Source organism: Passer domesticus, chromosome 3, assembly GCF_036417665.1.
Source record: "Passer domesticus isolate bPasDom1 chromosome 3, bPasDom1.hap1, whole genome shotgun sequence".
In the NCBI taxonomy this organism is placed as follows: domain Eukaryota; kingdom Metazoa; phylum Chordata; class Aves; order Passeriformes; family Passeridae; genus Passer; species Passer domesticus.
The window spans coordinates 111,842,419-111,853,849 of record NC_087476.1 but is presented as its reverse complement, the minus strand read 5'-3'; the positions used below and the strand labels follow the sequence as shown (position 1 = coordinate 111,853,849).

Sequence of the window (11,431 nt, the reverse complement as noted above, 5' to 3'; positions counted from 1 at the left end):
CACACATCACTATAAAAACTTAGTGGTGTATTTATGTACCTGCATGCACACATGGAGGTGCTGCAATGGAGATTTAAGCAAACACTATTGTACAAAACAATAGCATAGGTTATTCTTTGCTGGATTATGCTAAAGAAGCATCTTTATTTATTAAATGTTGGGAAAAAAATAAAGAAGCAAAAAGGACCTTTACCTCATAAAGGAAATTGTAATTCTCTCTTTCCACGTGCAGCTCCATGTCCCTTCTTGAAATTTTGGGGAAAGCCTGGGAAACTCTCTGTGGTGGACAATTGTGCAGGTGCAGTAAACCTCTTTTGGGGTCTTGTATCAGGCTTGGTGCCAGCACTGCCACTGTTAGCACAAGAGGGGGAAAATTGTTAGAAAGTGGGGTATGATGGGCCCAAAATCTTGTAGACTTAATATCCTGTAGGTTGTAGCCACCCATCTTTGAGAAGAACATAATGTTGGCAGTGTAAACAACATCTGCATGGTGCTAAAAGCAATAAGGAGGAATGATGATAACCCATTATGCTGTGGGGTTTTTTGGTTGTTTGGTTGGGTTTTTTGCTTTTTTTGTTTGTTGTTTTTTTGTTGTTTTTTTCTTTTTTTTTTTTTTTTTTTTGGTTGTTTGTTTGTTTGGTTTTTTATTCCTGGCTAGAATCACGCAATGGTACAAAATTAAAAAATATTTATGTTTATGAATTTCACACTCTTACGTCAAGAATGCTCTAAACTATGATATATGTACATTGTGGCAGGTCCCTCTCAAACACTGTGTTTGAACTGTTCTCTTCAGGTAACCAGAGGCTGAGATCCAAGGGTCCCTTAACATCTGTAGAGCTAAAAATCTCTTCTATAAATCACTGTCCATGACCCAGTGGAAAATTCCCAGGTTACACCAATTCATCCCTGATGAATTCAGTTTAGGGACACTTACTCCTAAGTGCTCAGGGGCCGTATCTGCTAACAGAAGTAAACAGGTGTGTATCATAAAGAAGTCAGATATTCAGCTGAACAAAACCACGTGGAGTTCCAAAAATGGAAAAAAATATGACATTACAGTGTTCAATATTTAATTGACTTTTTTTAATAAAAAAGACCTTTGTCCTTTATATCTGCATAGAAGCCACAAAGGCTGAAAATCATAGAAGAAAACTGTTGTAGATGCAGATTGTTTCCATGCTGATATCTCCCTTTTCCTGCAAACCTGGCTGAAAATACATGGCTGAGTGGTGCTGTGTTTTTCATTTTCTCCAGAGAAGTGAAATTTTGGGGTCCCCTCTTTGTCTCTGATTTCTGAGAGGCTCTGTGGCCCCCACTGCAGTGCCTGAGCCTTTCAGCAGCATAGTGAGAGATGTCACTGATGCCTGTAACATGTCTCATCCTCTCCCCTCTTCACTTCTTGGCTGGGTTTTATTAGATTTCTGTGTGGTATACATATGTCCAATTCATTAAGACAGGTTGAAATCTGGTTTTCTCTTGGAAGTCTGCAGAAAATGTTGGAGCTCGTGATAGAGTCGAAAGTGTTGATGCTGCAGGGTTGTACTTCACAGCCTTGTAAAAGCCCCTCAAGGAAGTCTGTCTCCTGCACAAATGAGATTTACCCTTTGCAAAGACAGTTCCTCTCTGCTTGAGGAGTAGCAATGCCTGTGATCTTCCTCTCAAGTTCTACATGCCACCACCCTCCTGGATATCTTTCTACAAGAGCCCCTTTTTGCATCCATGGCCTAATGAATCTCAAATCTTCATATTGTACCCTGGCAGTGCTCAGACAGAGGAGGATGACTGCTGCAGGCTATAATTTCCTCTACATATGTAAAACAGGTGAGCAGCCTCCAGCCAGGCTGAAAATTTATTGCAAAAAGACTTCAGTAATGAGAAAAATTTCTCCTTCCTAGTGCTGGAGACATTGGAGCCATGATCAGTTACCTCTTGTTTTTAGAAATAACACACCTCTTTTAATATAAACTGGGCAAAGTGTTCTTTTTGATGTGTTGCATGTAGGAACAAAGGAAAACACAAAATTAAGCATTCCTTCTGGTTTCTTCATTAAGAGCATTGAGCACTGTTTTCATGTTTTATAGTCCATATAAACTCAGTATAGCCCTAAAACTCCCACTTACTATAAAAAATTATAGTGTTAACATACATGAAAACACTTATTCCCCTGAAACTCTGGGGCTGCATGCTTCCCTGCCTATGGAAAAGAACTGTCATTCTCTTCCAGGAGCCTGTTGCAAAGATTTGGATTCCACCTCCAAAATTCAATATGTTTCTTTTTTTTGCTCACAGATAAATGTACCAGCCTAAAAAGGTCTTGGTGGTCATTACATCCCCTGGGCAGCCTCTCATCTGCACCTGAAACACTGGGACAGCCTGCTGGGGTTAGAGATAGGATTGGTGTTAGGTTCAGGGTTAGGATTAAGGGTTAGGGTTAATGTGACATTTAGGATCGGGATCAGGGTTAGCATTTGTGTTAGAGTTAGGGGCTTAAGTTTCTGTTTCCTAAGAGAATATATTTTGAAGCTGGCTTCATGGGTCACCTTGATTCAGCTTGAACTATATCCATTTAAAAATATTTGCTGTACTGGCCATTTCAGCTTCTTGCAGTCTTACTTTTCTTGCTGTGGATATTGCTCTGTTTGCATGGATCATTGAACAGAGAACAGATATGCCCTTTGTTGCTCTCCTCTAATAATCAGTGAGGACGTTGTAACTTATGTTTCCCTGTAATGAGGTTCTGAAAAAACAAACAAGTGAACATGCAAACAAAAAATTTCTCTGTAACTCATGGGAACAGATGCTCTCTGAATTATCTTGCTGACCCATTCTCATTGTAAATGCTTATGATTCAAGTTCCATGGCATTAAATCATGGAATGGATTCACATTTAAAATTTGCATCTCTGTTGTTTTCACTTGCTTATCACTGTGCCTTTCATCCTCTTGAATACTGTAGATTCCAGTTTTCGTGCCTAAGAAAAGAGGACACATGGAAAAACAAGTTCTCATGTTCACCTAAACTTATCCATATCAAAAACCCTTATGCTTTTTGTAATCAGAATTGATTCTTTCCTTCAAGATCTTCATATAGCAATGGTGGCTCTGATGATACTTTCTTAAATAGCAAATAATACTTAATAGCTCTAATGAAATCTCATCAAGAAACTCATCCCTAAAAGGTACTTTCCTTGGTGTGTGCATGTAAAAATAATCCAGTTTCAAATCAAGCAAATTAGTTCATATCAATTCCTTTGATGTTACTGTGTTACTGAGAAATATAAAACCCTCAAGAACTGGCATATCATTCTTAGTCTGTTTCCCTCTCTAAAGAGAGGCACTCCTGTCTTATTTTAAATACTGAAAAAGTTTCTGTTTATGGGCATCGTTGTGGTGTTCTGCACCACTGTGGGTGACATGAGGCATCACATTGTTCCCTCAGATCCCTAGCCTCTCCTCTAACTGTTTCCATAGCACTAAAGGTATTTGCTGAAAAAATTAACTCAGATATGACAAATAGAACCATATTAAGAGATTGCATGAGAAATTAGTGATGCAGCCATCAGTAGGCAGCTTGTGTTTCCACCCCTTGTGTCTCCTTCCAATGAACAGGGCAGTGCAGCTCAGGCTTCCACAAAAATTTGCAGCAGACTCTGACAACACTTCTGTAGTTCAGAGTGCGGTATTTTCAATAGCTTTGGAAACAGGACCTCTAATACTGGGTTAGAATTTATCTAGATGGACAAGTGCAGAATTCACCTTCAGGCACTGAATTTAGGCTGATGGCAGCTTTCACTTTTGAGGTCACTCTCAAAGCTCTCTCTTCTTCAGGGATAGATGATTTGGCCTAGCTTAGCTTAGCAAGCTCTAAAACCACATCAGTGGGAGCTATACAGACCACTTCTTATAGCAGCAATCTCAGCCTTTTCCTTGCCCTCTGCACTTTGTTTCCTCTGGAATAAGTGGGAGTAATTGAGGTGGAGTGATTCTTCTTGTTACAGAATGAATGCACTACACAGGCTTATTTCTGTAGAGGGAAAAGCTTTTGTGTAAGGACCACCCTGCCTGTGCCATAGCAGGTAGTGGTGTTCAAACGAAGTTCAGCCTTTTGAACAGTCCTGCTGTCTGCCCAGGCAGAGCTGCAGTGCTGAGGGGCCACCTTGGGAAGTAGGGTTGTCCCTCTGAGCTCCACATGTCCCTGGATGAGCTAGTTCCTTTTCCATACTGCTCCTTGCAGCAGTGAAGCACAAAAAGTGAATGTCATGCTGGCTGTTCCTGCAGCTCTTCCCTAGCCAGCAAGCCTTGTGGCAGCAAGCTGTTAACCAGGATGGTCAAGTACTGGAGGAGAGGGAGCCAGCAAAAGCAGCTTTCCCCTTGATGCTGTACCTGGGAGCACAAATATGCTGTTTGCAAGCGAGTCTTCTTTGGAAAAAAAGGAGGAAGAAAACTGGGGAGGCTGAAGGATAACTGCTGTAAGAGAGTGAACATTGCAAAGATTCCTTATGGGGCTTTTTCTTTATGCTGGCTCACAAGCTAAGACAGAGGGCTTTTTCCCAGTCCAGAAAGCCAGGACTCATTCCACTCCCCTTGCCCTACAAAGGCTTGGTCATTCCTGAGCTTCAATTCATGCACAGGTGGTGCAAGGGGAAGTGCTCAGACTGCCTCATGTGCAAAAGATGTCCTTCCCCAGCTACTCCCTTTCTTCTCACAGCATCTGAAATCTGGCCAGGACTACACGTGAATTATTGTCATGGTTAAACACCAGCCAGCAACTCAGCCCCATGCACTCAGTTCCCTCTGGAGGAGCAGGGGAGAGAATCAGAAGAGTAAAAGTGAGCAAATGGGCAGGTTGAGAAAGAAACAGTGCAATAACTGAAATAAAATTAAAATAATGAATTTTAAAGAAAAGAAAAGTTGCAAAAAGAGAGTGAAATGAAACCCCAAAAAACAAGTGATGCAAATGAAAGATGATTTCTCCCCATTGGCTGACCAATGCCCAGCCTGTTCCCGAGCAGCAGCTTTCCCACAGTTTACAGGCTGAGCATGATATCATATGGTATGGAACATCTTTTGTCCATTTGGGGTCAGCTGTGCCCTCCCATAATCTTGGGAATCCCCAGCCTGCTTGTTGGTGGGGCAGCATGACAAGATAAAAAGTCCTTGACTTTTTCTAGGCACTGCCCAGCAACAATTAAAACACACTATGAACATGCTATTGGCATCCAAAATCCAAATACAGCTACTAGGGAGAAAAATTCCCTCTGCTTCAGCAGAAACCAGGACAGTATCCTTTAAATAACACCAAGAGTAGGGGTAGGAAAATCATAGAACAGAATCCTGGAAGGCTCAATAACAAGATTCGCTTTTGGATCCATTGTGGCTTTTGCCAGGCTGAACACTCTGGGGTCAGGGACAAATTGGACTGGTTTTGCCCTGAAAATATTATGGCTAATGACATAATGACCAAACCTTACTAGCAAAAAGCTTGATTTCTCTTTTAAACTTTACTTTTTTTATCCTCTCTCCCAGCTTGCTGCACATTCTTCACCAATAGTTCAACTGGAAGACAGAACAAACAAAGCAAAACCCAAAAGGGCTAAGCTTTTATGGTTCCTTTGCTGTAGCAATTAAATTACTGCAGCACTGTATTGCACCAAGTGATGTCAACATGGAGACTGTGGTGTGAACCTTTCTTTTGGGAGTAAAACTAGAAATATAAATCTTGATGAGGGAAGAGTTCAAGTCATCATTATCTGTCAATTTTCACTGAGAAAATGAACAAATATTGTTATATGTTTCATCTCAAGGTCTTCCTAGTTTAAGTGATCCTGGCTTTTGTAACATAAAGTGTTCTCTGAAAACAATAAAAAAAAAATAAAAAGAAAAAAATCTCTAAGCAAACAACAGGCTGTTATGAAAGGACTTTGTTCCATTTAGACTTTTTTTTCCACTGCTATTACTTTTTTTCTATTAAAATTCTTCAAAGCAAAAAAGCATTCCTCACTGCAGCTCTTCCCTTGAAAAAGCAGCAGTCAGACCATAATTGGAGGTAAAATATTTGGGTACTAATTCAATATAAATAAAAAATGAAGGCAAGGAACGCTGGGTTTACCACCTGCCTATCAGTTTTTCCATCAATCATAAATACTTGTTTGTGTTCTGAATTATAGCCCACAGGTAGGGAACTGACTTAAGCATGACCTGTGATGCAAAATAAGAGGAATTCATCTAAAATCATCATGTACCAAATATTCCTGCCAGGCTCAGGGTACAGCCTAAACCAATTAGTCCTTGGTTTCTGCAGCTCTGGCACCCATCACACCAGTTTGTATTCTAAGAGTTGGGATTGCCCAGAGCTGCAAAACCTAAGGTCTCTTCACACTTACTCATTCCTCTCTCAAGTCATTCCCTTCTGACATCCAGAGCACTTGGAGTGGAATACACTAAATCAAAAATATTTGTCCCTTATGTGTCTTGTCATTTTCAGGTTTTGGAATTGTCTGAGCATTTACTAGGTCTGAATATTTCATAAAAAATGCTGGGTGAGGTGTTTTCCTGCCTCTTTGCTTTTTTGTTTTTTTCATCAGGTTTCATTTCATGATGTGCTTTTCATCTGGGAAAATTACACCGTTTTAAGTTTATTTTCATTTCTGAGGCTGTTTACTGAGTGACAGTGAGTTTTTGTTTTTGTCTTTCTTCCTTCATCTTAAAATATTTATGTTACAAGCATGGTTGGACATATGCCTTAATTGTATTGTATAAATAACAAGACTTCTCCCATAGAGGAAAACATAATGCAGAGTTAATGTACTTGCATATTTTCACCCCAGGGCTACATTTGATCCACGCTGTTGTGACAACCACACTGGCCTTACCAGCTAAATGAGTCTCTTCCCCCTGAAATGCAAAATCCTTGCTAGCCATTTCAAGATATAGCAAATACCAGCCATGATTCTGCAAAAATATATATTGCTTCCAGATTATTGGTGTGTGTTGCATAGGCACACCAATCTCAGCCTTTGAGGAGTGTATTATTGAGGAATCTTTGAGAGAAAAGAATCAAGGAAGGAATGAGCACACAGCCCAGGGCACTCAGTTTCCCCTGAGGACTGGTCAGTGCTGAGCTGTGCCTGGGGAGAGGGGGAAAGCAGCCCTCAGGATCATGGCTGGGGAGAGCAGACATGTGCACGTGTAATTATCCTGCATCATTTTTCTCCTCCTCTCCTATAACAGACAAGGCTCCTGCATAGTTCTTTCAGTAAAGTATTTGATGGAAGTTTGGTTGGGTTTTTTTTAATCAAGTTTCTGAAGGCAGAGGCAAAGGCTTCAGCCCTTTCCGGTTCACATTTTCAAGTTTCGTTGCAGTGATGAAGGGGAAAAAACTTTTGAACAATATTTTTTTTTAAGTGCTGTAGTGGTGCCATTGGGTCAGCAGACTCCTGCAGAGCTGGTGGACACAGAGAGATTTCTCTGCAACCAGGAGGAGCCAGGAGCACATGAGATCCTCAGAACATTTTCAGACAATCTCACCAGGGTGGTTTCCTCGCTGCTGCACACCTGTTCCTAGTCCAGGGAATGCTCCACATCAGTAAGACTTGCTGCTATTCACAGGATTTCTTTAGAAAGCAGGAAGGAAAAACATTCCTATCAAATGTGACACTCCTTTAGGTCTGAAACCATATTCAGCCACTGTAGCTTTCCCCATCTCCTGCTTGTTTGATGTCAGATATTTCACCTGCACTTTCTGATCTGAGGGAAATATTGTATTCAATCAAGGTTTTGAAAAGCATCCTCCTTCACATTCCCCTCAAGAGGTCTCATCTGAGCCTGTTTCTCTCTGCTCTTTTGAAAGCATGAATGTTCTTAAAAGCCCCACTAATGTGAGGTTCATTGGTGCACTCTATGTTTCTAGTAATTTTTTTTTATGGTAAATTAGACTTCCTCTGTAATCACAGTGAAAGAGGGAAGGAATGGACTGTAAATGGGGAAGGTTGTCTGTGCCAGTTTATATGTCTGGATAGCTTTGCAGATGGTACAGGGTTTAAAAAGATCAAGAACATTGATCTTCATTCTAAGCCCCTGAAAAAAATGAATCTGATTTACGTCTTGTGGAAATCTCCCAAGTCAAATAACACAGAAATAAAGGGAGAACTGCTGCATTTTCTGCAACCTTATTTTGCTGAGAGAAAGCCATGGGAAGCTTTTTTTTTTTTTGAGGGTTATTTCTTGGTTGGTTTGTTTTTCTTAGCTTTGTCTTGCATTTACAAAACTGTTGGGACGGATTGCTGTAATGTGTTTTATCTTCTCATCTACATGAGAAATTTCATGCAAGCCAAACTCAGATAACAGAAAAGTGATAGCAGATTAGACCTGCTTGTTAGGTTCTGCTTGATTCTAGTATTTGACTAAGGCTTGGGACAAATTGTGTTAAAATAACTTGCCTTTCCATTTTAAATTATTGTATTATCCACACTGGAAATGTCAGCACCCTGCAACAATGCTGGGAAGGGCAGTGTCAGCACTGCAGGTGGTTCTAAACAGAAAGGGACTCAAACACTTTCACTCCTTAACCCTGCTGCCTCGTTTCTCAAGGACAGTCTTCTATGATCTCTCGCTGAAATCAGGTTTATCAGAGGGGCAAATAAATAGATTTTTCTGCACTCATGGCAATTCAGCACATTTTTGCTTGGTTGCCAAACTTAGGTTTTACTGCTGGTAGACCATTGCTTGCTGTGCCTGTGCACCTGCACTGCTGCAGGGAAAAGCTTGCACTGTTGTCATGCACAGGTCCTCCGTTTTCAGGGCCACTGAACTCCAAGCATCTCACTGGCAACTTCGACCACAAGTTCAAAAAATAATCTGTATTTCAAACTATAAAAAAGATGTAATCTATCTCAAAGCCAGAAACAAAATGCTTTCTAATTACTGTCCATCTTTCCTGGGGTTTGTTTGGGGCATTATTTTTTTTATTTAAATGAAATTAAATTTTATTGTTGAGAGGAATCTGGTGGGGGGAAAAAAAACCCTTGTAAAAATGGTATTGAAGAAAGCAGTGCTGAACATAACAATTTATTTCTGCATAGCTAGGGGGGGATTAATGTATTTGCCTTAAGCTCTTGCATTAGTATTCCCAGCTACTGAAAAACAAAAATCATAGGGCCTCAGTTTGGTTTGGGTTTTTATTCTTTTGAGCATTTTGCCTAGCCCTGGGTGATATGCTTACTAGTTAGAATTAAAAAAGCCATTAATTTTTACCTAATTTATTTCTACCCCTCTAGGCTCTTACTTTCTCACAGGAAATGAGGAGGGCTCTTAGCAGCCTTTATTTGGAAGCATTATACATATTTTCTTTTTTTTTTGCTCCCCAAGCATGCTGAAGCTCTAGTGATTGGGCACAGATCCTGACTCTGGACCCAGACTGACCCATTTATTACCACAGACTCATGCAGGTCTCAAAAGCCTTTTCTTTGTTCTGGTACGTGTATCAGTAAATGCAGAAATTTTGGCATTACTATAGGGTGAAACTAGGTGAATAAAACCTTTTTTTTTTTCCAGTAAAACATACGCCCGAGAAAAAAGAGAATCAGGTGTCTTGTGAGCACTATTTTCTCCCCTCTACATAACAATTGCAGCATTTGCTCCCTGAATTTCTTGGGGGATGTTTTATCACAAACTGCTGCTGCTTTCCAACGCCAAAATGGGAGTAACTCAGAGAATGCTGAAGACAAAATATTTCCCACACAATATACAAGATTTTAGGCTAGCCCAGTATTTGGGTTCCCACTTGAGACAAAATGCAGAGGCTTTTATTTAACAGGAAGAAAAGTGCTCATTGTGTCTCCCTGTATGCTTGTGCTTGTCGTGATACACATAATTCCTACTAGGTTTTGCCTTTCTTTCTTATTCTTTAGGCTAGGGAAAGATGAGAGTAGAGCATTTGTGAAGGTCTACACAAAGATGATGTGTCTGCTGCAGTGATCTGGTGTCTGCTGTTTCCCTCCTGTGATCACAGCGGGTGTGATGCTGGGAGCCCTGCTCCCATCCAGGCGTAACAATCTGAAGAGAGCAGGGTGAGAAAGGGGCTTAGCACTCACCTGTGCAGGTGGCAAAGAGACAGACTGAGACACCCATTGCCTGCTCCTCTGGGGAGGATTAAAATTCCTCTGGTCACAAACAGCTCAGATGAGCAAGGATGGAGCTGGAGAACTGTTCCAATTTTGCTGCTTCAGCACAGCAAGGAGGTGTGGAAACAGCTTACCCCAGCCTGCTCAGCAATGCCAGGATAAGCCACTGCAGGGGCTGTAAGGCCAGTATCAGGTTGCTTGTGGGCTGGGGTTGGTTTTGGGAGCATGCTGGTGGTGCATCTGTACCCTTGGAAGGCACTTCTGCCAGATGATCCTGCTATGAACTGCATTATCCAAGGATTTGCATCAGCATCTGGCCTTTGGCTAGAGACTCTGAGCTGTTTGTTCCTCTCTTGGGAATCAAGAGGCAGTTTTCCTTGAGAAATTTGGGTGACAAATTCATAGGTGCCAGCTCCCTCCTTTCTTCTCTGCCTGACTCCAGTAGCAATCCCAAATTGGTTTCCTTTGGAGAGATATTTTTGGCAGTATGCAATACCAGAAGCTCTTGTTTGTACTGGGTAAAATTCATCCAACGTGCTTTGAAACCATGGATTTGATGGTTGTCTGAGTCTGGAATGCTCAGGGAAGTGGATATTGGTGGATATTGATTGCTGCTTGGCAACCACAGCGTGTCCACACCCTGGAGCACGAGGAGCAGTTTTCAAAGATAAAATGGTGTCCCCCCATAGTGTCTTGTATTTGTGACATCAAGTTCTTGGACATGAGGCATTACAGGTGCTTCTTGTGTCCTAGGAGACAGTTATAGTGCAAAAATTGTACATCCTGAAGGATGCCAATCTACTAAGAGAAATATTGCCTTTAAATATAAGGATTAAAGTGAATGACATGAATCCCTAAATTATTGTAACATAGTTAATAAGATAATTGTGGCTGTTTATTTGTATTTTTAAGAGGCAGCAGGTACATTGGATGTATTTTATTTCAGGATATGGTGCATATAAACTGAATAAATTTGTGCTCTCTATTAAATCTAATTCACTTTATATTTATTTTGCTTTCCATTAGCAACTCAACTAATAAAGATGCAAACAAGCTAAACAATTAGAAATATTTATGCATCTATTCTACCTCATTTACTCAGACCTATTCAGGTTCCTTTTGGTGCTACCCTGAGATTTACCTACCTTCACCAAAAACCCACCAGAAGAAAACTTTAACCAGGCTCTGACCTTGAATATTATTGTTTAAGTCCATGGAGAAGAAGCCTCTGTTATTATTAAAATGTTCTTTTTCTGTAAGGGTTTCCAATCAGGAAGGGAAAGGAGTCCATCTGGAGAGTTTTGTGTG

At 40.7% G+C, this 11,431-nt stretch overlaps 1 long non-coding RNA gene across 1 annotated transcript; it reads right to left on the bottom strand.

The window, feature by feature from the left end:
• Positions 1-242: 242 nt before the first annotated feature.
• On the bottom strand, positions 243-11,389 carry LOC135298243 (uncharacterized). The gene is made up of 3 exons (XR_010360260.1): positions 11,269-11,389; positions 10,094-10,872; positions 243-351 (listed from the first exon to the last, which is right to left on the bottom strand). It is a non-coding gene; the product is annotated as an uncharacterized LOC135298243 (long non-coding RNA).
• Positions 11,390-11,431: the final 42 nt, after the last annotated feature.